This window comes from Nycticebus coucang, chromosome 12 (genome assembly GCF_027406575.1).
Source record: "Nycticebus coucang isolate mNycCou1 chromosome 12, mNycCou1.pri, whole genome shotgun sequence".
Lineage (NCBI taxonomy): Eukaryota > Metazoa > Chordata > Mammalia > Primates > Lorisidae > Nycticebus > Nycticebus coucang.
In genome coordinates this window covers 85384971-85409128 of record NC_069791.1, presented here as the reverse complement: position 1 = coordinate 85409128, position 24158 = coordinate 85384971, and the positions used below count along the sequence as shown (strand labels likewise).

General features: G+C 38.7%; 1 non-coding gene across 1 annotated transcript; it reads right to left on the bottom strand.

Annotated features, from left to right (window-relative positions):
- Positions 1 to 6666: 6666 nt before the first annotated feature.
- On the bottom strand, positions 6667 to 6773 carry LOC128562821 (U6 spliceosomal RNA). Its single transcript, XR_008373521.1, has one exon. It is a non-coding gene; the product is annotated as a U6 spliceosomal RNA (small nuclear RNA).
- Between the last annotated feature and the right edge of the window lie 17385 nt (positions 6774 to 24158).

The window sequence follows — 24158 nt, the reverse complement described above, 5'->3', positions numbered from 1 at the left end:
ACACTGAGGTAGAAGGGAAGGGAGACATGAAAGAAAGCAAAATCTGATTTTCTGGGGAAAGACAAGTAAAAAATTCTGAAATCCAGGAGATTCGGATTTATACCTCAGTGCTAATACTTCATGAGTGCATGCCCTAAGTAAGTCTATCCTCGGTTATCTCACAATCATAACCTCACATCTGTAGAGGGGATTAAGTGGGAGGAGGTCCACAATGCTCTTATCACTGGGCCCAGTGTGGAATAAGCATAACTACAACAATGGTCAGTATTTAGCAGGGATTCAGAGAAGAGCTTTTGCCCCTGGGCTAATCAAGTACAGGACAAAGGGAAGGATCCCAAAGTCTAATTACTTGTCAATACTCACCTGTGGGAGACACCCTGGGGCTGGATCACACTGTATCTGCTACCAGAGAGACTCTCAACAGGCCCACATGAATCAGAGAAGCTGTGAGTATTGTGCCCACGCTTTAGTCCATAATGACGACTCCAGGTCCCAGCTGCCAGTGATAAACTCCCGTGCCTGAAGTGACATTGAGCCTGGTGGAGGAGAAGTAGAGATTACATTAGTTGGGAGGTGTTTAAGAACATCAGAGTCTCAGAAATTGTTTGATCAGTTTCTCTCAACGGCCCCAAGAAGGAAGCAGAGCTAAGCCCCTATGTTTTGTCTCCTTGGATTAGGATTGAGAAATCTATATACCATGTAACAAAAACAAGTTTGGGTCTTAATGGCATGGTTCAGCCACAGGACCTCTGTTGTCCTTGTGGCTTGGAAATCACCTCCCCAAGATATTTAGATGATGACTCCCCCTCAGTACAGTCAAGTGTCTGCACAAATGCTATCTCAGCATCTCCCAATGCACCTTTAGAAAATAGTACCTGCTTTTTTTTATATTCCCTTATTCCACTGCATAGAATTATCAGTTCCTGACTACCTGGCTTTATAGTATAGATTGATTGATTAATTGCCTCCTCCACTAAAATGTAAGGTTCCTGAGGACAGTGACTGTTTTTTGTTGATCACTTCATCCCGGTGGCTTGTTAAATGACAGTGGAGGAATGAGTGAGAACACCCCTGGTCCAGGCTCTTGCTATCTCCAGCCACTCACAGATTTATGTGTGTTAAAAAGCCTCCCCCAAAGAGACAATGAAGGTTTTGTGTGTTCTCTCAGTAGATTTTCATTCACATGGATTTATTTAATTTACAAAAATAGTGCCATATTGTATATACTATTTGGTACCCTGTGTTGTCACTTACCATATGTCATTAATTTTTCCTTTAGCAATAAATAATATTTAAAGTAATTTTTAATATAACCATAATGTATCATCTTTTCTTAATGAACATTTTGTTGTTTCCAATTTTGCAATAAAAGAGTCACGTATTAGTTATCTATTGCTATATAACAAATCACTCCAGAACTTAGTAAAAAATTATTCCAAAACAGCATATATTTTCTATTTCTTTGCTTAAGCACCTTGGGGTAGCTTGGCTAGGCTTTGGCTCTGGGTCTTTCACAGATGTTGGCTGGGACTGTGGTCTCATCTCAAGGTTCGACTGGGAAGGATCTATTTCCTAGATCACACCAGGTGGTTGTTGGCAGAATCCAGTGCTTTGTGGGTTGATTTGAGTGTCTTAGGACCTCACTGACTGTGAGCTAAAGGCCTCTCTTTTCTGTTTGCCACATGGTCTTCTCTTTCATACAAACAGCCAGACATCCTGCTTCGGCAGAACAAGCAAATGAAAAGAGAGAGAGATTGAGAGAGAAAGAGAGAGAGAAAGCAAGACAGAAGTCTGTCTTGTTACCTAATCACAGAAGTGACATCCCATCTGTTTGCCATGTTCTATTTGTTACAGAGTCAAGCCACTAAGTGCAGCCCACACCCAGTGGGATAACATGAAGGTGTGAGTACCAGGAGACAGGGTAATTGAGAGCTATGTCAGGAGCTCCCTACCACACACTGGTATAAATATCTATATCTTCATCCAGAGATATCTACATTCACATACATATTTGAGTACCTCTCTGCTTATTCAGAATACGTTTTCTAGGAGAATCATTGGGTTGGTTTGTGCCTATGTTTATTACTAAGTCAAGTGCTAGGCATGTATTATAAGGCTTTTGATACATAAAGTTATAATGTCCTCAAAAGTTAAAAATGTTAGCGCATCTCCCCACTCCCGTATCTTTCTCTATTGTATGCGTATGTCCTTTGTTGCCCAAATTAATCAACAATGGCTCTTTTATTAACTCTCAAGTTAATGGATGAAACGTATTTCACAAGAGTTTCTAAATGTTTTTAATTGCTAGGGATCTAATGCATCTCTTACATTTTTTGAGTATTTAGAATATTATTATTTTTTAAACAGCTATTTCATACCTTCTGCTCATTTTCCTACCAAGGCATATATACCTTTTAATGATTTGAAAGAACTCTGCATGTTTTAAACATTCTATTTCTGGTACACAAATAGAAATAGAATAAACAAAAATATTAAACAAGCTCAAATACCCAATTTTATTACATAGTTTACAAATACTTTTTCACAGTTTCTAATGGGCCTTTCAGCTCTTCAGTTTTGTTTATGATATTTTTTTTCTTCATCATGTTAATTTATTCCAATGGTATATTTTATAACAGAGTTCTTAAATTTCCATACATAGGGATAAATATAAATGAAATATATTTCTTTTTTTTTTATTGCTGGGGACTCATTGATGGTACAATAAGCCAGGTTACACTGATTGCAATTGTTAGGTAAAGTCCCTCTTGCAATCATGTCTTGCCCCCATAAAGTGTGACACACACCAAGGCCCCACCCCCCTCCTTCCATTCCTCTTTCTGCTTCCCCCCCATAACCTTAATTGTCATTAATTGTCCTCATATCAAAATTGAGTACATAGGATTCAAGCTTCTCCATTCTTGTGATGCTTTACTAAGAATAATGTCTTCCACTTCCATCCAGGTTAATACGAAGGATGTAAAGTCTCCATTGTTTTTATAGCTGAATAGTATTCCATGGTATACATATACCACAGCTTGTTAATCCATTCCTGGGTTGGTGGGCATTTAGGCTGTTTCCACATTTTGGCGATTGTAAATTGAACTGCAGTAAACAGTCTAGTACAAGTGTCCTTATGATAAAAGGATTTTTTTCCTTCTGGGTAGATGCCCAGTAATGGGATTGCAGGATCAAATGGAAGGTCTGGCTTGAGTGCTTTGAGGTTTCTCCATACTTCCTTCCAGAAAGGTTGTACTAGTTTGCAGTCCCACCAGCAGTGTAAAAGTGTTCCCTTCTCTCCACATCCACGCCAGCATCTGCAGTTTTGAGATTTTGTGATGTGGGCCATTCTCACTGGGGTTAGATGATATCTCAGGGTTGTTTTGATTTGCATTTCTCTAATATATAGAGATGATGAACATTTTCTCATGTGTTTGTTAGCCATTTGTCTGTCATCTTTAGAGAAGGTTCTATTCATGTCTCTTGCCCATTGATATAAGGGATTGTTGGCTTTTTTCATGTGGATTAATTTGAGTTCTCTATAGATCCTAATTATCAAGCTTTTGTCTGATTGAAAATATGCAAATATCCTTTCCCATTGTGTAAGTTGTCTCTTTGCTTTGGTTATTGTCTCCTTAGCTGTACAGAAGCTTTTCAGTTTAATGAAGTCCCATTTGTTTATTTTTGTTGTTGTTGCAATTGCGATGGCAGTCTTCTTCATGAAGTCTTTCCCCAGGCCAATATATTCCAGTGTTTTTCCTATGCTTTCTTGGAAGATTTTTATTGTTTCTTACCTTAAATTTAAGTCCTTTATCCATCTTGAATCAATTTTTGTGAGTGGGGAAAGGTGTGGGTCCAGTTTCAGTCTTTTACATGTAGACATCCAGTTCTCCCAACACCATTTATTGAATAGGGAGTCTTTCCCCCAAGGTATGTTCTTGTTTGGTTTATTGACGATTAGGTGGCTGTAAGATGTTAGTTTCATTTCTTGGTTTTCAATTCGATTCCAAGTGTCTATGTCTCTGTTTTTGTGCCAGTACCATGCTGTCTTGACCACTATGGCTTTGTAGTACAGACTAAAATCTGGTATGCTCATGCCCCCAGCTTTATTTTTATTACTAAGAACTGCCTTAGGTATACGGGTTTTTTTCCGGTTCCATACAAAACGCAGAATCATTTTTTCCAAATCTTGAAAGTACGATGTTGGTATTTTGATAGGAATGGCACTGAATAGGTAGATTGCTTTGGGAAGTATAGACATTTTAACAATGTTGATTCTTCCCATCCATGAGCATGGTATGTTCTTCCATTTGTTAATATCCTCTGCTATTTCCTTTCTGAGGATTTCATAGTTTTCTTTATACAGGTCCTTCACCTCCTTCGTTAGGTATATTCTTAGGTATTTCATTTTCTTTGAAACTATGGTGAAGGGAGTTGTGTCCTTAATTAGCTTCTCGTCTTGACTGTTATTGGTGTATACAAAGGCTACTGACTTGTGGACATTGATTTTATATCCTGAAACACTACTGTATTTTTTGATGACTTCTAGGAGTCTTGTAGTTGAGTCTTTGGGGTTCTCTAAGTATAAGATCATGTAGTCAGCAAAGAGGGAGAGTTTGACCTCCTCTGCTCCCATTTGGATTCCCTTTATTTCCTTGTCTTGCCTAATTGTATTGGCTAGAACTTCCAGCACTACGTTGAATAGTAAAGGTGACAGAGGACAACCTTGTCTGGTTCCAGTTCTAAGAGGAAAAGCTTTCAGTTTTACTCCATTCAGTAAAATGTTGGCTGTGGGTTTGTCATAGATAGCTTCAATGAGTTTTAGAAATGTGCCACCTATGCCTATACTCTTCAGTGTTCTAATTAGAAAAGGATGCTGGTTTTTACCAAATGCTTTTTCTGCATCTATTGAGAGGATCATGTGATCTTTATTTTTGCCTCTGTTAATATGGTGGATAACGTTTATGGCGTTGCGTATGTTAAACCAGCCTTGCATCCCTGGGATGAAGCCTACTTGATCATGATGAATGACTTTTTTGATGATAAGCTGTAATCTATTGGCTAGGATTTTGTTGAAAATTTTTGCATCTATATTCATGAGTGAGATTGGTCTGAAATTCTCCTTTTTGGTTGGGTCTTTTCCTGGTTTTGGTATCAGGTTGATGTTTGCTTCATAGAATGTGTTGGGGAAGATTCCTTCTTCCTCAATTTTTTGGAATAATTTCTGCCGTACAGGAATAAGCTCTTCCTTGAAGGTTTGATAGAATTCTGGAGTGAAGCCATCTGGACCAGGGCATTTTTTGGTTGGAAGATTTTTTATTGTTTCATCGATCTCAGTGCTTGAAATTGGTCTGTTCAGGAGCTCTATTTCTTCCTGGTTGAGTCCAGGGAGAGGGTGTGATTCCAAATATTTATCCATTTCCTTCACATTGTCAAATTTCTGGGCATAGAGTTTCTGGTAGTATTCAGAGATGATCTCCTGTATCTCTGTGGGATCAGTTGTTGTTTCCCCTTTATCATTTCTGATTGTGGTTACTAGAGATTTTACTTTTCTATTCCTCATTAGTCTGGCCTATGGTTTATCTATTTTATTTATTTTTTCAAAAAACCAACTCCTTGTTTCATTAATTTTCTGAATGATTCTTTTGTTTTCAATGTCATTGATCTCTGATTTGATTTTGGATATTTCTTTTCTTCTACTGAGTTTAGGCTTAGATTGTTCTTCTTTTTCCAATTCCATAAGATCTCTTGTGAGATTGTTGATGCGCTCTCTTTCTGTTTTTCAAATGTAGGCATCTAAAGCGATGAATTTTCCTCTCAAAACTGCTTTTGCAGTATCCCACAGGTTTTGGTAGCTTGTGTCTTCATTGTTGTTATGCTCAAGGAAGTTAATGATTTCCTATTTTATTTCTTCCTGCACCTATCTGTTATTCAACAGAAGATTGTTTAATTTCCATGCCTTTGGGTGGGGTCGAGCATTTTTGTTAGAGTTGAGTTCCACCTTTAGTGCCTTATGGTCTGAGAAGATACAAGGTAAAATTTCAATTCTTTTGATTCTGTTGATATTTGCTTTGTGTCCCAGGATATGATCAATTTTGGAGAATGTTCCATGGGGTGATGAGAAGAATGTATATTCTTTATCTTTGGGGTGGAGTGTTCTATATGCATCTATCAAACACAGTTGTTCTAGGGTCTCATTTAAATCTCTTATATCTTTGTTTAATTTCTGTTTAGAAGATCTGTCCAGCTCTGTAAGAGGAGTGTTAAAGTCCCCTGTTATTATGGTATTATCAGATATCATATTGCTCAGACTGAGTAAGGTCTGTTTCAAGAATCTGGGAGCATTTAAATTGGGTGCATAAATATTTAGAATTGAAACGTCTTCTTGTTGTATTTTTCCCTTGACCAATATAAAGTGACCATCTTTGTCTTTTTTGACTTTAGTTGCTTTAAATTCACATGTATCTGAAAATAAGATTGCAACTCCTCTTTTCTTCTGAGTTCCATTTGCCTGAAAAATTGTCTTCCAACCCTTGACTCAGAGCTTTAATTTGTCTTTTGAAGCCAGGTGCGTTTCTTGCATACAGCAAATGGATGGTTTGTGTTTTTTAATCCAGTCAGCCAATCTGTATCTCTTCAGTGGGGAATTCAAGCCATTAACATTTAAAAAATATGGAACGCTTCACGAATTTGTGTGTCATCCTTGCGCAGGGGCCATGCTAATCTTCTCTGTATCGTTCCAATTTTAGTATATGTGCTGCCGAAGTGAGCACTGTTTATGATATTTTTGATATAAATATTTCCTTAAAGACTATTTAAGGAAAACAAATCTATCACTAGGTCTCTTATCTCTTCTCTTTTAAGTTATGCTAAAAAATGTCTTCCCTATTTATAGCAAGTTTTCTCGTAATTTCCTCTCTCTTTTCTTTTTTCTTTTATTCTTTCTTTTCTCTCTTTTTTTCTGCTGATATTATAAATTACATTCAATTCATTGTCACTCACTTTGTTTTGTATATTCAAGTAACTATTTCACTTTTTCCCTTTTTATTAGTATTAATAGTCTTATAAAAATATAGTGGGTTACCCTAAGAGTATATATTGACTGTTTTTTTTTCCTAGTGATGTGAAATGCTCTATCACATTGTATATGTTTTTGTATTTATATATGTTTTGATCTCTTCTCTACTTTTTCTTTAAATTATACATTCTTTTTTTTTTTTTCTTTTTTTTTTATTGTTGGGGATTCATTGAGTGTACAATAAGCCAGTTACACTGATTGCAATTGTTAGGTAAAGTCCCTCTTGCAATCATGTCTTGCCCCCATAAAGTGTGACACACACTAAGGCCCCACCCCACTCCCTCCCTCTCTCTTTCTGCTTCCCCCCCCCATAACCTTAATTGTCATTAATTGTCCTCATATCAAGATTGAGTACATAGGATTCATGCTTCTCCATTCTTGTGATGCTTTACTAAGAATAATGTCTTCCACTTCCATCCAGGTTAATACGAAGGATGTAAAGTCTCCATTTTTTTTAATGGCTGAATAGTATTCCATGGTATACATATACCACAGCTTGTTAATCCATTCCTGGGTTGGTGGGCATTTAGGCTGTTTCCACATTTTGGCGATTGTAAATTGAGCTGCAATAAACAGTCTAGTACAAGTGTCCTTATGATAAAAGGATTTTTTTCCTTCTGGGTAGATGCCCAGTAATGGGATTGCAGGATCGAATGGGAGGTCTAGGTTGAGTGCTTTGAGGTTTCTCCATACTTCCTTCCAGAAAGGTTGTACTAGTTTGCAGTCCCACCAGCAGTGTAAAAGTGTTCCCTTCTCTCCACATCCACGCCAGCATCTGCAGTTTTGAGATTTTGTGATGTGGGCCATTCTCTCTGGGGTTAGATGATATCTCAGGGATGTTTTGATTTGCATTTCTCTAATATATAGAGATGATGAACATTTTTTCATGTGTTTGTTAGCCATTCGTCTGTCGTCTTTAGAGAAAGTTCTATTCATGTCTCTTGCCCATTGATATAGGGGATTGTTGGCTTTTTTCATGTGGATTAATTTGAGTTCTCTATAGATCCTGGTTATCAAGCTTTTGTCTGATTGAAAATATGCAAATATCCTTTCCCATTGTGTGGGTTGTCTCTTTGCTTTGGTTATCGTCACCTTAGCTGTACAGAAGCTTTTCAGTTTAAGGAAGTCCCATTTGTTTATTTTTGTTGTTGTTGCAATTGCCATGGCAGTCTTCTTCATGAAGTCTTCCCCCAGGCCAATATCTTCCAGTGTTTTTCCTATGCTTTCTTTGAGGATTTTTATTGTTTCGTGCATTAAATTTAAGTCCTTTATCCATCTTGAATCAATTTTTGTGAGTGGGGAAAGGTGTGGGTCCAGTTTCAGTCTTTTACACGCAGACATCCAATTCTCCCAACACCATTTATTGAATAGGGAGTCTTTCCCCCAAGGTAAGTTCTTGTTTGGTTTATCGAAGATTAGGTGGTTGTAAGATGTTAGTTTCATTTCTTGGTGTTCAATTCGATTCCAAGTGTCTATGTCTCTGTTTTTGTGCCAGTACCATGCTGTCTTGAGCACTATGGCTTTGTAGTACAGACTCAAATCTGGTATGCTGATGCCCCCAGCTTTATTTTTGTTACTAAGAACTGCCTTAGCTATACGGGGTTTTTTCCGGTTCCATACAAAACGCAGAATCATTTTTTCCAAATCTTGAAAGTACGATGTAGGTACTTTGATAGGAATGGCATTGAATAGGTAGATTGCTTTGGGAAGTATAGACATTTTAACAATGTTGATTCTTCCCATCCATGAGCATGGTATGTTCTTCCATTTGTTAATATCCTCTGCTATTTCCTTTCTGAGGAGTTCATAGTTTTCTTTATAGAGGTCCTTCACCTCCTTCGTTAGGTATATTCCTAGGTATTTCATTTTCTTTGAAACTATGGTGAAGGGAGTTGTGTCCTTAATTAGCTTCTCCTCTTGACTGTTATTGGTGTATACAAAGGCTACTGACTTGTGGACATTGATTTTATATCCTGAAACATTACTGTATTTTTTGATGACTTCTAGTAGTCTTGTGGTTGAGTCTTTGGGGTTCTCTAAGTATAAGATCATGTCGTCAGCAAAGAGGGAGAGTTTGACCTCCTCTGCTCCCATTTGGATTCCCTTTATTTCCTTGTCTTGCCTAATTGTATTGGCTAGAACTTCCAGCACTATGTTGAATAGTAAAGGTGACAGAGGACAACCTTGTCTGGTTCCAGTTCTAAGAGGAAAAGCTTTCAGTTTTACTCCATTCAGTAAAATATTGGCTGTGGGTTTGTCATAGATAGCTTCAATCAGTTTTAGAAATGTGCCACCTATGCCTATACTCTTCAGTGTTCTAATTAGAAAAGGATGCTGGATTTTATCAAATGCTTTTTCTGCATCTATTGAGAGGATCATGTGATCTTTATTTTTGCCTCTGTTAATATGGTGGATAACGTTTATGGACTTGCGTATGTTGAACCAGCCTTGCATCCCTGGGATGAAGCCTGCTTGATCATGATGAATGACTTTTTTGATGATAAGCTGTAATCTATTGGCTAGGATTTTGTTGAGAATTTTTCCATCTATATTCATGAGTGAGATTGGTCTGAAATTCTCCTTTTTGTTTGGGTCTTTTCCTGGTTTTGGTATCAGGGTGATGTTTGCTTCATAGAATGTGTTGGGGAAGATTCCTTCTTCCTCAATTTTTTGGAATAATTTCTGCAGTACAGGAATAAGCTCTTCCTTGAAGGTTTGATAGAATTCTGGAGTGAAGCCATCTGGACCAGGGCATTTTTTAGTCGGAAGCTTTTTTATTGTTTCTTTGATCTCAGTGCTTGAAATTGGGCTGTTCAGGAGGTCTATTTCTTCCTGGCCAAGTCTAGGGAGAGGGTGTGATTCCAAATATTGATCCATTTCCTTCACATTGTCAAATTTCTGGGCATACAGTTTCTGGTAGTATTCAGAGATGATCTCTTGTATCTCTGTGGGATCAGTTGTTATTTCCCCTTTATCATTTCTGATTGAGGTTACTAGAGATTTTACTTTTCTATTTCTAGTTAGTCTGGCCAATGGTTTATCTATTTTATTTATTTTTTCAAAAAACCAACTCCTTGTTTCATTAATTTTCTGAATGATTCTTTTGTTTTCAATTTCATTGATCTCTGATTTGATTTTGGAGATTTCTTTTCTTCTACTGAGTTTAGGCTTAGATTGTTCTTCTTTTTCCAATTCCATAAGGTCTCTTGTGAGATTGTTGATGTGCTCTCTGTCTGTTTTTCGAATGTAGGCATCTAAAGCGATGAATTTTCCTCTCAAAACTGCTTTTGCAGTATCCCACAGGTTTTGGTAGCTTGTGTCTTCATTGTTGTTATGCTTAAGGAAGTTAGTGATTTCCTGTTTGATTTCTTCCTGCACCCATCTGTTATTCAACAGAAGATTGTTTAATTTCCATGCCTTTGGATGGGGTCGAGCATTTTTTTTAGAGTTGAGTTCCACCTTTAGTGCCTTATGGTCTGAAAAGATACAAGGTAAAATTTCAATTCTTTTGATTCTGTTGATATTTGTTTTGTGTCCCAGGATATGATCAATTTTGGAGAATGTTCCATGGGGTGATGAGAAGAATGTATATTCTTTATCTTTGGGGTGGAGTGTTCTATATGCATCTATCAAGCATAATTGTTCTAGGGTCTCATTTAAATCTCTTATATCTTTGTTTAATTTCTGTTTAGAGGATCTGTCCAGCTCTGTAAGAGGTGTGTTAAAGTCCCCTGTTATGATGGTATTATCAGATATCATATTGCTCAGACTGAGTAAGGTCTGTTTCAAGAATCTGGGAGCATTTAAATTTGGTGCATAGATATTTAGAATTGAAATGTCTTCTTGTTGTAGTTTTCCCTTGACCAATATAAAGTGACCATCTTTGTCTTTTTTGACTTTAGTTGCTTTAAATCCACATGTATCTGAAAATAAGATTGCAACTCCTCTTTTCTTCTGAATTCCATTTGCCTGAAAAATTGTCTTCCAACCCTTGACTCGGAGCTTTAATTTGTCTTTTGAAGCCAGGTGTGTTTCTTGCAGACAGCAAATGGATGGCTTGTGTTTTTTAATCCAGTCAGCCAATCTATGTCTCTTCAGTGGGGAATACAAGCCATTAACATTTATGGAGATAATTGATAAGTGTGGTAGTATTCTATTCGTCTTATTTGGTGAGAGTCCATTGCTTAGTTTTATCTTTTGCATCAGTGTGGAGGTTAGGTTCTGTCCTTTGATTTCTGAGTTCTTACTTTGCTGCTGATCCATTGTGGTGGTCAGTGTGCAGAACAGGTTGAAGTATTCCCTGTAGAGCTGGTCTTGTTGTGGTGAATTTCCTCAATGTTTGTATATCCGTAAATGATTTGATTTCTCCATCAATTTTGAAGCTTAGCTTAGCAGGGTACAGAATTCTGGGCTGAAAATTGTTCTGTTTAAGTAGATTAAAGGTAGATGACCATTGTCTTCTTGCTTGGAAAGTTTCATTAGAGAAGTCTGAGGTCACTCTGATGGATTTGCCCCTGTAGGTCAACTGGCGCTTACTCCTGGCAGCTTGCAGAATCTTTTCTTTTGTCTTGACTTTGGACAGGTTCATCACAATGTGTCTTGGAGAAGCTCGGTTAGAGTTGAGGCGACCTGGGGTCCGATAGCCCTCTGAAAGCAGTGTGTCAGAATCTTTGGTGATGTTTGGGAAATTTTCTTTTATAATATTCTCTAGTATGGCTTCCATTCCTCTGGGGCATTCTTCTTCCCCTTCTGGAATTCCTATAACTCGTATGTTGGAACGTTTCATAAAGTCCCATAATTCTGACAGTGAACGTTCTGCTTTCTCTCTCTTCTTTTCTGCCTCTTTTACTATCTGAGTTATCTCAAAAACTTTGTCTTCTACCTCTGAAATTCTTTCTTCTGCATGGTCTAACCTGTTGCTGATACTTTCCATTGCATCTTTAAGTTCCCTGATTGACTGTTTCATTTCCTTTAGCTCTGCTATATCCTTTTTATATTCTTCATATCGTTCATCTCTGATTTGATTCTGTTTTTGGATTTCCTTTTGGTTATTTTCCACTTTATTAGCAGTTTCCTTCATTGTTTCCATCATTTCTTTCATTGTTTTCAACATGTGTATTCTAAATTCCCTTTCTGTCATTCCTAACATTTCTGTATAGGTGGAATCCTCTGCAGTAGCTACCTCATGGTCCCTTGGCGGGGTTGTTCTGGACTGGTTCTTCATGTTGCCTGGAGTTTTCTGCTGATTCTTCCTCATGAGTGATTTCTTTTATCTGTTTCCTTGCCCTAATTTTCCTTTCACTTCCTCTTGCTCTTTAAGATCTTGTGCCTGTGGAAGTTGTGTGCGGGTTTAGACGGGTTGAACACACGCGACCACTTGCCGGTTTTCCACTGTTTTAGTCCTCCTCTTGGGGTCCAGAAGTCTCTCGCTGACTCCCTGTATCCTCATAGGAGTGATGATAGGCAGTTCCCACCAGCCAGAGATGCCTGGAGTCCTATCTCCCCAGACTCACGGTGCCCAGATGCCTAAATTATACATTCTTACGCCAGTTCTTACAATTTCCTAATGACTATATTAATTTTATTAATACTATAATTTATTGGTGTATTTTCATGAGTATGTTATTACTTTAGTAAATCAATATATCATTATATTGATATAAATTATTCTCACTGATTATTAATATTTTTATAGGCATTCCAGATTATTCATTTTTTTAAATTTAAGAATCATTTTGTCCAGTTACAAATGTCCAGGATTTTGACTGACATTGTTTACACCTATAAATTAGAGGAGTTGATATATTTAAAATAGAATTCTTCCAAATGAAAACACAGTAAGTCTCTGTTTTTTCAAGTCTACTTTTATGAAAACTCAGTAAACACTTGTAGCAATGTTTTATAGGTCTTAAACATTTTGTTTCCTCCTTTTACAACAGTTGTAACTGCTATTTATATTCTCTATCTTTGTGACATTGGGCAAATTACTTTACCTCTCTCAAGCTCCTTTGCTCACCTACACTAGACGTGTACACTCCCACCACCCATCTGTGCTGTGGGGGTCAATTGAGATGATAGAGCCGCAGCTCCCAAAGCAGTCTGCAGTGCACCAGCTTCTCCACACGTGGTGGTAAGAGTTGTGGTTAATTTAAAAGAAACTGTAGTACACCATTAGAAAATTGTGATCACACTGAGGAAAACTCCTTTTCCACACAACGGCTCTCTGTGCGTGGTACAGTTAGCCTTACAAATCGTATGAAGTGAGGCAATGAGGGCACAGGATAGCACAAAACAATCAAGCTGAGATATGGTGACTTTAACTCTTTTTGGTCGGTCCTGCTTCACAGATGCTCCCAGATCCATCCAACCACTTACCAGATGAAAGCTGCTTAATTTCTGATGGATGTGGGAGAGCCTATAATATTTTGCCTATCAAGCATTGCTTGACAATTAAGAGTATTTCATAAATATATGAATACAAGAGTAAACACCTGCTTTTTACCTCCCCCCCAATCTTTATCATAGTCTAACTAACTCTGGGATTCTGTATGTGAGTAGTATGGGGTGGGTCTCTGTGATAGGCCTCTATGCTGTCCTAATTCCAGAGAGTTACTTTGTATGATGGTACCATACAATCATTGCAAATGACAGTCTTTGAGTCTATTCTCTATGGTACCATTTTTAAAAGCAGTGTGGAATTTCCACTGGGAGCCCCTACAGCCTCTTATAGAAGATACACTGTTGGTGGATGTAAAAGGAAGAAAGAAGAACTGAGGGTTGACAGAGGGGTTCAGAGGACAAAAAGGGGAGCCAGGGGGGCATAAGTGTGAGTAGTAGCAAGAATGACAGTTGGCGGGAAGAAATAGGGATTGGCTGAGGGGTGAAGCTGCAGAGCTTCAGGACCAGTAGAAAAGAGAGGAAGGAGTTAGAGGGAAAGGAAAGGAAATGAGAAGTCGTAGATTATTCACCTTCTGCAAAAATCATAATGGAAATGTCCCAAAATGTTGCCAACAATACATTCTGTGACTAAGTCATTATGCAGAGAGACGAGCTGGGGGCTGAAGGGCAGAATTAATATAGTCAGTAATTCTATCCCTTTGGCAATGTCTTTCTGCATGAAATAATGATTTTGTGTCTCACTTCTCTCCAGCCTGCACATTCTTCATAAGGAACAGTTCCATAGTGAGTGACTATTTATGTTTCAAGGCAACAGCATCAGCATAATGGACTATCCTCTGAATCTCTTTCTGCAAAGGAATGCCAGGGCCACCTAGGAAACCTGGGAGAGCTTTCCATCTGGGAATAATGCTGCTGCTTCTGGCCATGAAAGATGGAGTTTGGAATTTGGAGTTAGGTAGATACAGGTTCAAGCCCTTCTGGTGGCACTTACTGACTTATTTCCTCTGCATCTTGGTTTCCTTGTTTGGTAAATTGTGGATATTCACATTGAGTGCACACGTAAAAACACGTAGCATGGGGGTGCCTGGGACATAGACAGGGCTCAGAAATGATTGAGTAGAAAAATATCCCATTTCCTTCCAGCCTCTGTGCTTGGGGAAACAGAAAGCTGGGTGGTAAAATTCCAGCCTGGGAGCACAGATGAAGAAATGAGAAGGGATGTCTCCCAGCCCCTGCACTTCCCATCCAATGCCTACTTCATTCATTCAGTAATAATTCATGCCTTCTTTGTCTTTAGACTCCGTTGTAGGGATCAGAAGATGAAAGGACATGAAATCTGCCTTTGATCATCGTTTTTATCATATTCTCTTACCATGTGTTATATGCTCAACCAAGCTATGACATTGCTGAGCATTTGACACTCGATCCATATCGTGGAAAGAACACAAATTAGTTGCTATGGTTCCCATTTTGTAGATTAGAAACATTTCAAGCTCATGAAGTTAAATAACTCCCCCTGAGGGTCACACTGTGATGTAGAACTGAGACCTGTATACCATTGTATAAATTTTCAATCTCTTGTTTATATCGCCCTGAACCTCCCTTGAGTTTCTCACAGTCCAGCAGGGAGACGGATGTGCAGTAAGCATAACAGTCTCAATGTTGAGAGCTCGGACACTGTTGCCTAAGGTTCTAGCAGGGTCATAGACAATGAATTATTGCCTGAAGATCAGTTGAAAGCAACTGAATTATCTTAGGCTTTTGGGGATGGCGTGACAAAGGGGATTAAACACCTGATTTGAGTTCTGGAAAATTAGCAGGACTTTGCCACACAGACCCGGCATTCTCAATGCCTTCAATGTCTTCTTCAAAGCCATGATGGCTTAAATATGCACAGTGCCTGCCATCAGGAGATGCCAGGTATTCCTTTGGCAAAGTGAGAGAGCTCTGTTAGAGACATGGCAGGAAGTGGAACTATTAATAGATTATGGGGGACTTTTTTGCCTACATAGGAAATTTGCCCTCTGTCCTAAGGGCAATGGAGAGGCACTGGAGCGTTTTATGAGAGAAGTGACATGATCAGATTGGTGTTTTAGAAATACCATACCTGCTGGATGAATGAATGGCTAAGGCCTGGTAGCAGGTGACATCAATGGTGTATTAAGCTAAAAGCCTAGGTAAGAAATAATGAGGTCCTGGACTAAGGTAATAGGACTGGGCAAGAAAGGATGAATTTGTGGGAGATTTCTGGGAAGGAATCCATAATCGTGAGCTTGTGCATATATGTAGGGGGAAGCATAGGGTTAGGGAGGAGGGACAGGAAAAATTCTTAAATGCCTAAGGAGCTAGCTTGGATATGTGGTAATGGTGTCTCCCTTCCCCCATCATCTGCCCAGGTAGAGACAAGCTGGCCTGATTGGATATCTGTATATAACTTGCCGAATATTCCACAGCTCCTTCAGTTTAAAAAGCATAGCAGAAACCTCTGATTATTCCCTTTCAATGTCCTTTTGACCCAAAGGCAAATTTCATCAGCCAGGAGTCCACAGCAGGAGGTTGAAAGCAAGGCCCAGCCATTCTGCCTCTTGGATTCTCCAAAAAAGATCTCTAGATCTGAATGGCTGAGTCATTCCTCCCCCACCCTTCCATCCCCATAGCTGTCCATTTCTCAGGGAACTCATGGCCTGCTGATCCCAGCATTTCACCATATTTGGGATAAGAGTAAAGATTGCAATGGAACTCCAACCCCTTCCCTGCGGTCCTGATGAGGTGCTCCCACAACCACCGGCAGTGCTTTCATTGAGTCAACACACGTTTATTGAGCACTGATATATTCCTAGTGCTGTGTTATGTACTGGGGATTCAACAGTGAGCAAGGGACGAATATCCAGTTTATGCCCTCATAAATCTAATCTTCTACTAGGAATGGGTAAGGTAGATATCATACTACCATACAGTGACAACCTCAAGTGCTGAAAAACAGTGAAACACAGAGCTATGACACTCAACACTCAACACTCAACACCTCCCTAAGTGCTGAGGTCAGAGGCGATGCTCCTAGAAAAACAAGTTACGCTGAAATCTGATACATAAAATAGTCTATTTAAGTAAAGGCAAAAAGAGGAAGGAAGAACTGCCCAATGTAACTCCAACCTTCCCAGTTATTGGAGGAATTTTGAAATATTTCTTTCATAAGATCAAACTCTCACTCAAGGATCTAAAGTACCTCATTGCTGTGGGAAGCCAAGAAGGGAGGACCACACCAGCTCAGAACTTCATGAGACCCGTCTCTAAAAATAAAAATAAAAATAAAAATAGTAGCTCTTTCCTGCTAATAGTTCAGGTTGACATGTTCTGAAATGATGTGCCAGGCCTTCGCTGAGGCATGGGAAGCTGAGGCAAGGCAGTTAGGAGCTTTGGATTTGGTGCCAGGTGGATCCAAGTTAAATCTGTCACTTCCCTTCCTGGATGCATGACCTTGGGCAAGTTACATCCCCTTCCTGTGCTTCTATTTCTAGGCTGGCAAAGTGAGCCCAACACCATTCTATCTGCTAGTGATTCCCAAGAAGATAAAGGAAGACACACATAGTTCCCAGCACAGTGCCTGACATGTGGTAAGTACTCGACTGTTGACGGCTGTGATTGACAGGGACTTCTGAACTTGGCTGCAGATCAATTCACTGAAAATCAGTTTCCCTAAAGCCAATTCACTGAAAAATAAACTGGGGGGGAAAAATAGTTCTTTGAATGACCCGATTTGCAGCTGTTACTTGATGCAGGAAGCATGGTACCCAGCACAAAAAGGAAATGTAAAACAAAAGCATCCTGAACCTCACATTCTGCTCCTCTTCACAGCCAAGTGCCTTGCCAAATGAATTAACTCCACTTCTGCGCTCCCATTTGTGATCCAGCCCTTGCCTTGAACAATCCACCAGATGCTTCCCTTATGTGGTCATTAGTTACTCCCATCGGCTACACCCATGGACCTCTTTCCGTTCCTGACTTCACTGCTCACTGTTTAAACAGGATTTGGACTAATCACTTTCACTGGAAAGTAGAAACATGTTCTTTCCTTGACTTATTTATTACAACACTCCCCACCATGTTCCTCCCACTTCTCCGAGTCCTCCTCAGGGTGTATTAAGTGTAATTACTTGGGGCATGATCCCAGGCCCTTTTTCTTTTCGCTGCTCTCTTTCCCTCACCCCCACATGGCAGGTGATAAAACCACATCCATATAATTCTAGCCCAGATCTTTTTTCTGAGGTCTATTCTCTTATATATAACTGACTGCTTGAGGTCACCACTTAAAGATTTCACAGTGTCCCCAATACAGCCAGAATGCTAGCACCATTCCAGTTCCTCCTACCTTGATTGTCCAAACTTATCTTCCCCTAGTGTTCCGAGATTCAGTAGACAGCGTCTCACCCAATCAGATAATCATGTCTCAAATCTGAGATTAACCTTTGATGTTACCCTCTCTGTCACACCTACATCAAATCTATTTTGCACATTCTCCTTTAATAGTTTATCTTAGGTATTTTCTTCCTTTATAGAGAGTTTTTAAAAACATAAATGTGGTCATGGTCACTCCCTTGTTTAGAATCCTTGATTCTCTTAGGATAAAGACTGGAATCCTTAACAAGGCTAGTATGGCCCTGTGTAATCACACTATCACTTTTCTCTCCAACCATTTGTCATGCCATTTCCATTCTGCTTCCTGATGTCCAGCCACACTGCCCTTATTTTAATTCATAGACTGTATCAATTACCTGTCACCTCGCTGCCTTAGTATTAAGTTCTCTCTGAGTCTGTGGTCCTCTTCTCTATCTTGTACCTGGAACCAGTGGCTAATTCTTTTTATTCATCAATAAAAGATAATGAGGGTAGATGGCATTTTCTCAGACTACCTGAGTTTCCTAGTTACGAGCTCACTTTCTGCTTTCCCAATAGTAATTGAAAAAAGGAAAGGAATGAATAGTAAGTTAAAATCTATACATTTTACGAGTGCAAGATCCATATCTATTTTGTTCATTAACTGTCTTCAGCACGTTGGGTAGTTCCTGGCACTCAATAAATACTTTTGAACAGACAGATAAATGCATAAGTAAATGTGCATGTCTTACAATATTGTTTGTGAAATTGAGATAAGGAAAGGAAGTGAGAATGCTATGAAAACTGTAAAGTGTTGCATAAATTCCACTCATTTTCATTACTAAAGTCTTGAGCAGACAGCTGTAATGCCAGAGCAACCAGGTATGAAGCCAGAGCCGACAGAAACAGGGCTATTGATGTGATCAAAGATGACAAACTGAATCTGATATGTGTTTAATGGTGCACAGAACTTGAGCTGTGATGTGTGGGAATCAAGTCCCACTGCTTAATTTCATCAGGTTGCTGGATGGTAGCCCAGGTTTCCTGACACCCCTCACTTCCAACTCCCCCTTACTCTCCCGCTTTACCCTTCCAGGTTCTAAAGAAATGATAAAGGACTATTTCCCTGATCATACCCCTCCAATCTGGAAGTTCAGACCTTTCTTTGTGCTCTGGCGACATCCTATACATCCTTCAATCAGAGCATGGACCAAAGTATATCTCAACTGTGTGCTTACATTTCCTCTTGCTCCCACCAATAATTGTAACAGGTCCATTATGAGAATATAAGTATGTGCTATGCTTTGTGCTAAATACATGTTTTACTTCATTATCAATTAATCTTTAAAATAATCCTCTAAGGGTAGTCCTGCATACAGATGGAGTCACTGAGGCTTAATGAGTGCTTTTCTCAAGGGTCATATATTAAAAAAATACAAAAAACTAGAATTTGTACATAGGCAGTTGTGTATGATTCAACAGTGTGTTAGCAAATGTTAACAACAGGCTACCTAGGGAAAAAATAATCTTCTTTTTTTCTTATTGTTGGGGATTCATTGAGGGTACAATAAGCCAGGTTACACTGATTGCATTTGTTAGGTGAAGTCCCTCTTGCAATCATGTTTTGCCCCCAGAAGGTGTGGCACACACCAAGGCCCCACCCCTCTCTCTCCTTCCCTCTCTCTGCTTTTCCTCCCCCCCCATGCCGTTAATTGTCATTAATTGTCTTCATATCAAAATTGAGTACATAGGATTCATGCTTCTCCATTCTTGTGATGCTTTACTAAGAATAATGTCTTCCACTTCCATCCAGGTTAATACGAAGGATGTAAAGTCTCCATTTTTTTTTAATGGCTAAATAGTATTCCATGGTATACATATACCACAGCTTGTTAATCCATTCCTGGGTTGGTGGGCATTTAGGCTGTTTCCACATTTTGGCGATTGTAAATTGAGCTGCAGTAAACAGTCTAGTACAAGTGTCCTTATGATAAAAGGATTTTTTTCCTTCTGGGTAGATGCCCAGTAATGGGATTGCAGGATCAAATGGGAGGTCTGGCTTGAGTGCTTTGAGGTTTCTCCATACTTCCTTCCAGAAAGGTTGTACTAGTTTGCAGTCCCACCAGCAGTGTTAAAGTGTTCCCTTCTCTCCACATCCATGCCAGCATCTGCAGTTTTGAGATTTTGTGATGTGGGCCATTCTCACTGGGGTTAGATGGTATCTCAGGGTTGTTTTGATTTGCATTTCTCTAATAGATAGGGATGATGAACATTTTTTCATATGTTTGTTAGCCATTCATCTGTCTTCTTTAGAGAAGGTTCTATTCATGTCTCTTGCCCATTGATATATGGGATTGTTGGCTTTTTTCATGTGGATTAATTTGAGTTCTCTATAGATCCTGGTTATCAAGCTTTTGTCTGATTGAAAATATGCAAATATCCTTTCCCATTGTGTAGGTTGTCTCTTTGCTTTGGTTGTTGTCTCCTTGGCTGTACAGAAGCTTTTCAGTTTAATGAAGTCCCATTTGTTTATTTTTGTTGTTGTTGCAATTGCGATGGCAGTCTTCTTCATGAAGTCTTTCCCCAGGCCAATATCTTCCAGTGTTTTTCCTATGCTTTCTTTGAGGATTTTTATTGTTTCATGCCTTAAATTTAAGTCCTTTATTCATCTTGAATCAATTTTTGTGAGTGGGGAAAGGTGTGGGTCCAGTTTCAGTCTTTTACACGTGGATATCCAGTTCTCCCAACACCATTTATTGAATAGGGAGTCTTTCCCCCCAAGGTATGTTCTTGTTTGGTTTATCAAAGATTAGGTGGTTGTAAGATGTTAGTTTCATTTCTTGGTTTTCTATTTGATTCCAAGTGTCTATGTCTCTATTTTTGTGCCAGTACCATGCTGTCTTGACCACTATAGCTTTGTAGTACAGACTAAAATCTGGTATGCTGATGCCCCCAGCTTTATTTTTATTAGTAAGAATTGCCTTAGCTATACGGGATTTTTTCCGGTTCCATACAAAATGCAGAATCATTTTTTCCAAATCTTGAAAGTACGATGTTGGTATTTTGATAGGAATGGCATTGAATAGATAGATTGCTTTGGGAAGTATAGACATTTTAACAATGTTGATTCTGCCCATCCATGAGCATGGTGTGTTCTTCCATTTGTTAAAATCCTCTGCTATTTCCTTTCTGAAGATTTCATAATTTTCTTTATAGAGGTCAACCACAAAACTCCTAGAAGTCATCAAAAAATACAGTAATGTTTCAGGATATAAAATCAATGTCCACAAGTCAGTAGCCTTTGTATACGCCAATAACAGTCAAGATGAGAAGCTAATTAAGGACACAACTCCCTTCACCATAGTTTCAAAGAAAATGAAATACCTAGGAAAAATAATCTTCTTATAGCATCTGCCAATTTATCTGGTGTAAATATTCCCATTGGAGCTGATTTCAGGCAGCACGGCAGTAATCTGACGAGAAACTGTGTACCCTTAATCTTTACCTCAAAGGCATAGCTCTTCAAGTGTAATTCCCAGACTTAAAACAGCATCATCAACATCACCCATGGGGGGAGAGGGTTAGAATTACAAGTTCCTGGGGCCCACCCCAGATCTCCTGTATTGGAATGTTTGACATGGGGTCTAGCAGTCTTAACAAGCCCTCCAGATGATTCCTGTGCTTGCCCTCCTTTCTTTGACAGAGCACCAAGCACTACACTAGAACAATCAAATATTTTTTGAACTGAGTGGAACTGAACATTCATTAATTAAGGGAACCTCATCGGTGAGGTCAAACGTAATGCCAAGTAGTCTTAACTCAACCTTCAGGGAACAAGATGAAGGTAGAAAGGACCTTTGGGAGGGGTTGATTTATTTGTGTTTTTTATTAAATCATAACTTTGTACATTGATGTATTTATGGGGTTCAGTGTACTGATTTGATATACAATGTGAAATGCTTACATTGAACCAAGTAACATCTATCACAATTATACTCTTTGCTTAATAGTGTTGAAATGTACCATTGCATCATGCACATTAAGTGAGGTCCTCCAAAATACCCTCCTTCCCCCTATATCCCCCTTCCCCTTCCCTCTCTCTCCTCTTCCCTTCTACTTTCTGGACTATAGTTATGTTTTGCCATTTGTATGAGTGTGTAGGTGGTTATATATTGATTTCATAGTAATATTGAATACATTGGATACTTTTTTCCATTCTTGAGGTCCATTACTGAGAAGAATATGTTCCAGCTCTATCAAGGTAAACATAAAAGATGTGAAGTCTCCATCATTTTTATGGCTGCATGACATTCCATGGTGTACATATACTACAATTTGTTAATCCATTCATGGGTCAATGAGCACTTGGGCTATTACCATGTCTTGGTTATTATGAATTGGGCTGCAATAAACATTCTGGTGCAAATGTCTTTGTTGTAAAATAATTTTTGATCATCTGGGTATATACCTGTTAGAGGAATTCCAGGATCAAATAGTAGATCTAACTTTTAGTTCCTTGAGTATTCTCCAAACTTCTTTCCAAATAGGTTGTATTAGCTAGCATTCCCACCAGCAATGTAGAAATGTTCCCTTCTTTCCGCATCATGCCAACATGATTTTGTGATGTGGGCTAATCTTACTGGAGTTAGATGATATCTCAAAGTTGTCTTGGTTGCCTTTCTCTGGTGATAAAGGATGATGAGCATTTTTTCATGTGTTTGTAGGCCATGCACCTGTCTTCATCAGAGGAGTTTCTGTTCAAGTCTCTTGCCTAAATAGAAATGGGGTTATTTATTATTTTCTTATTGATTAGTTTGACTTCTCTGTAGATTCTAGTTATCAGACCTTTGTCAGAAGCATAACCTACAAAAATCTTCTCCCATTCTGAAGGTTGTCTGTTTGCTTTACTTACTATGCTCTTGGCTGTGCAAAAGCTTTTTAGTTTGATCAGATCCCAGTAATGTATTTTTGGTGTTGCTTCAATTGCCCAGAGGATCCTCCTCATAAGGTATTCTCCTAGGCCAATTTCTTCAAGTGTTTTCCCTGCACTCTGTTTTAGGATTTTTATAGTTTCATGTCTTAAGTTTAAATCTTTTATCCAGTGAGAATCAATTTTCATTAATGGTGAAAGGTGGGGGTCCAGTTTCAGTCTTCTATAGGTCACCAGCCAGTTCACTCAGCACCATTTGTAAAATAGGGAGTCTTTCCCCCACTGAATATTTTTGATAGGCTTGTCAAAGAACAAATGATGATAAGTAACTGAGTTCATCTCTTGGTTCTTTATTCTGTTCCATAAATCTGCCTGTCTGTTTTTTGTGCCAGTCCCCTGCTGTTTTGATCACTATAGATTTTTAGTATAGCCTGAAGTCTGGAAATGTGATATCTCCTGATTTGTTTTTATTTCTGAGTAATGTATTAGCTATTTGAGGTTTTTTTCTGCTTCTGTATAAAACAAAGTACTATTTTTTCAAGCTCTTTAAAGTATGACAATGGTACTTTAATGAGATTGCATTAAATCTGTAGATTGCTTTGGGTAGTACGGACATTTTAACAATGTTGATTCTTCCCAGCCATGAGCATGGTATGTTTTTCCATTTAGCATCTTCAGCTATTTCTTTTCTCAGAGTTTTATAGTTCTCTTTATAGAGATGTTTCACATCCTTTGTTTGGTAAATTCCCAGATATTTTATCTTCTTTGGCACTACTGTAAAAGGTATAGAGTCCTTGACTATATTTTCAGCTTGACTATTGTTGCCATATATAAAAGCTATTGATTTGTATTGATTTTGTATCCTGAGACAGTGCTGTATTCCTTGATCACTTCTAAGAGTTTTGTAGTTGAGTCCCTGGGATTTTCCAGGTATAGGATCATATCTTCAATGAAGAGTGAGAGTTTTATCTCCTCTGACCCTATTTGGATATCCTTGATTGCCTTCTATTGCCTGATTGCAATGGCTAAGACTTCCATTACTATGTTGAATAGCAGAGGAGTTAGTGGGCTTCCTTGCCTCATTCCTGATTTGTGTGGAAATGTTTTTAATTTTACACCATTCAATATGATATTGTATGTGGGTTTGTTGTAGATGGCCTTGATAACACCCCTTTGACAGTTTTGGATAGATACTCCAAGAAGAGACTAAATTAGACTTAAACATGACCCTAGAACAAATGGATTTCACAGACCTCTACAGAACATTACATCCTAATAAAACTGAATATACATTCTTCTTATCGGCCCACAGATCATCCTCCAAAATTGATCATATCCTAGGACACAAGTCTAACCTCAGCAAATTTAAAAGAATAG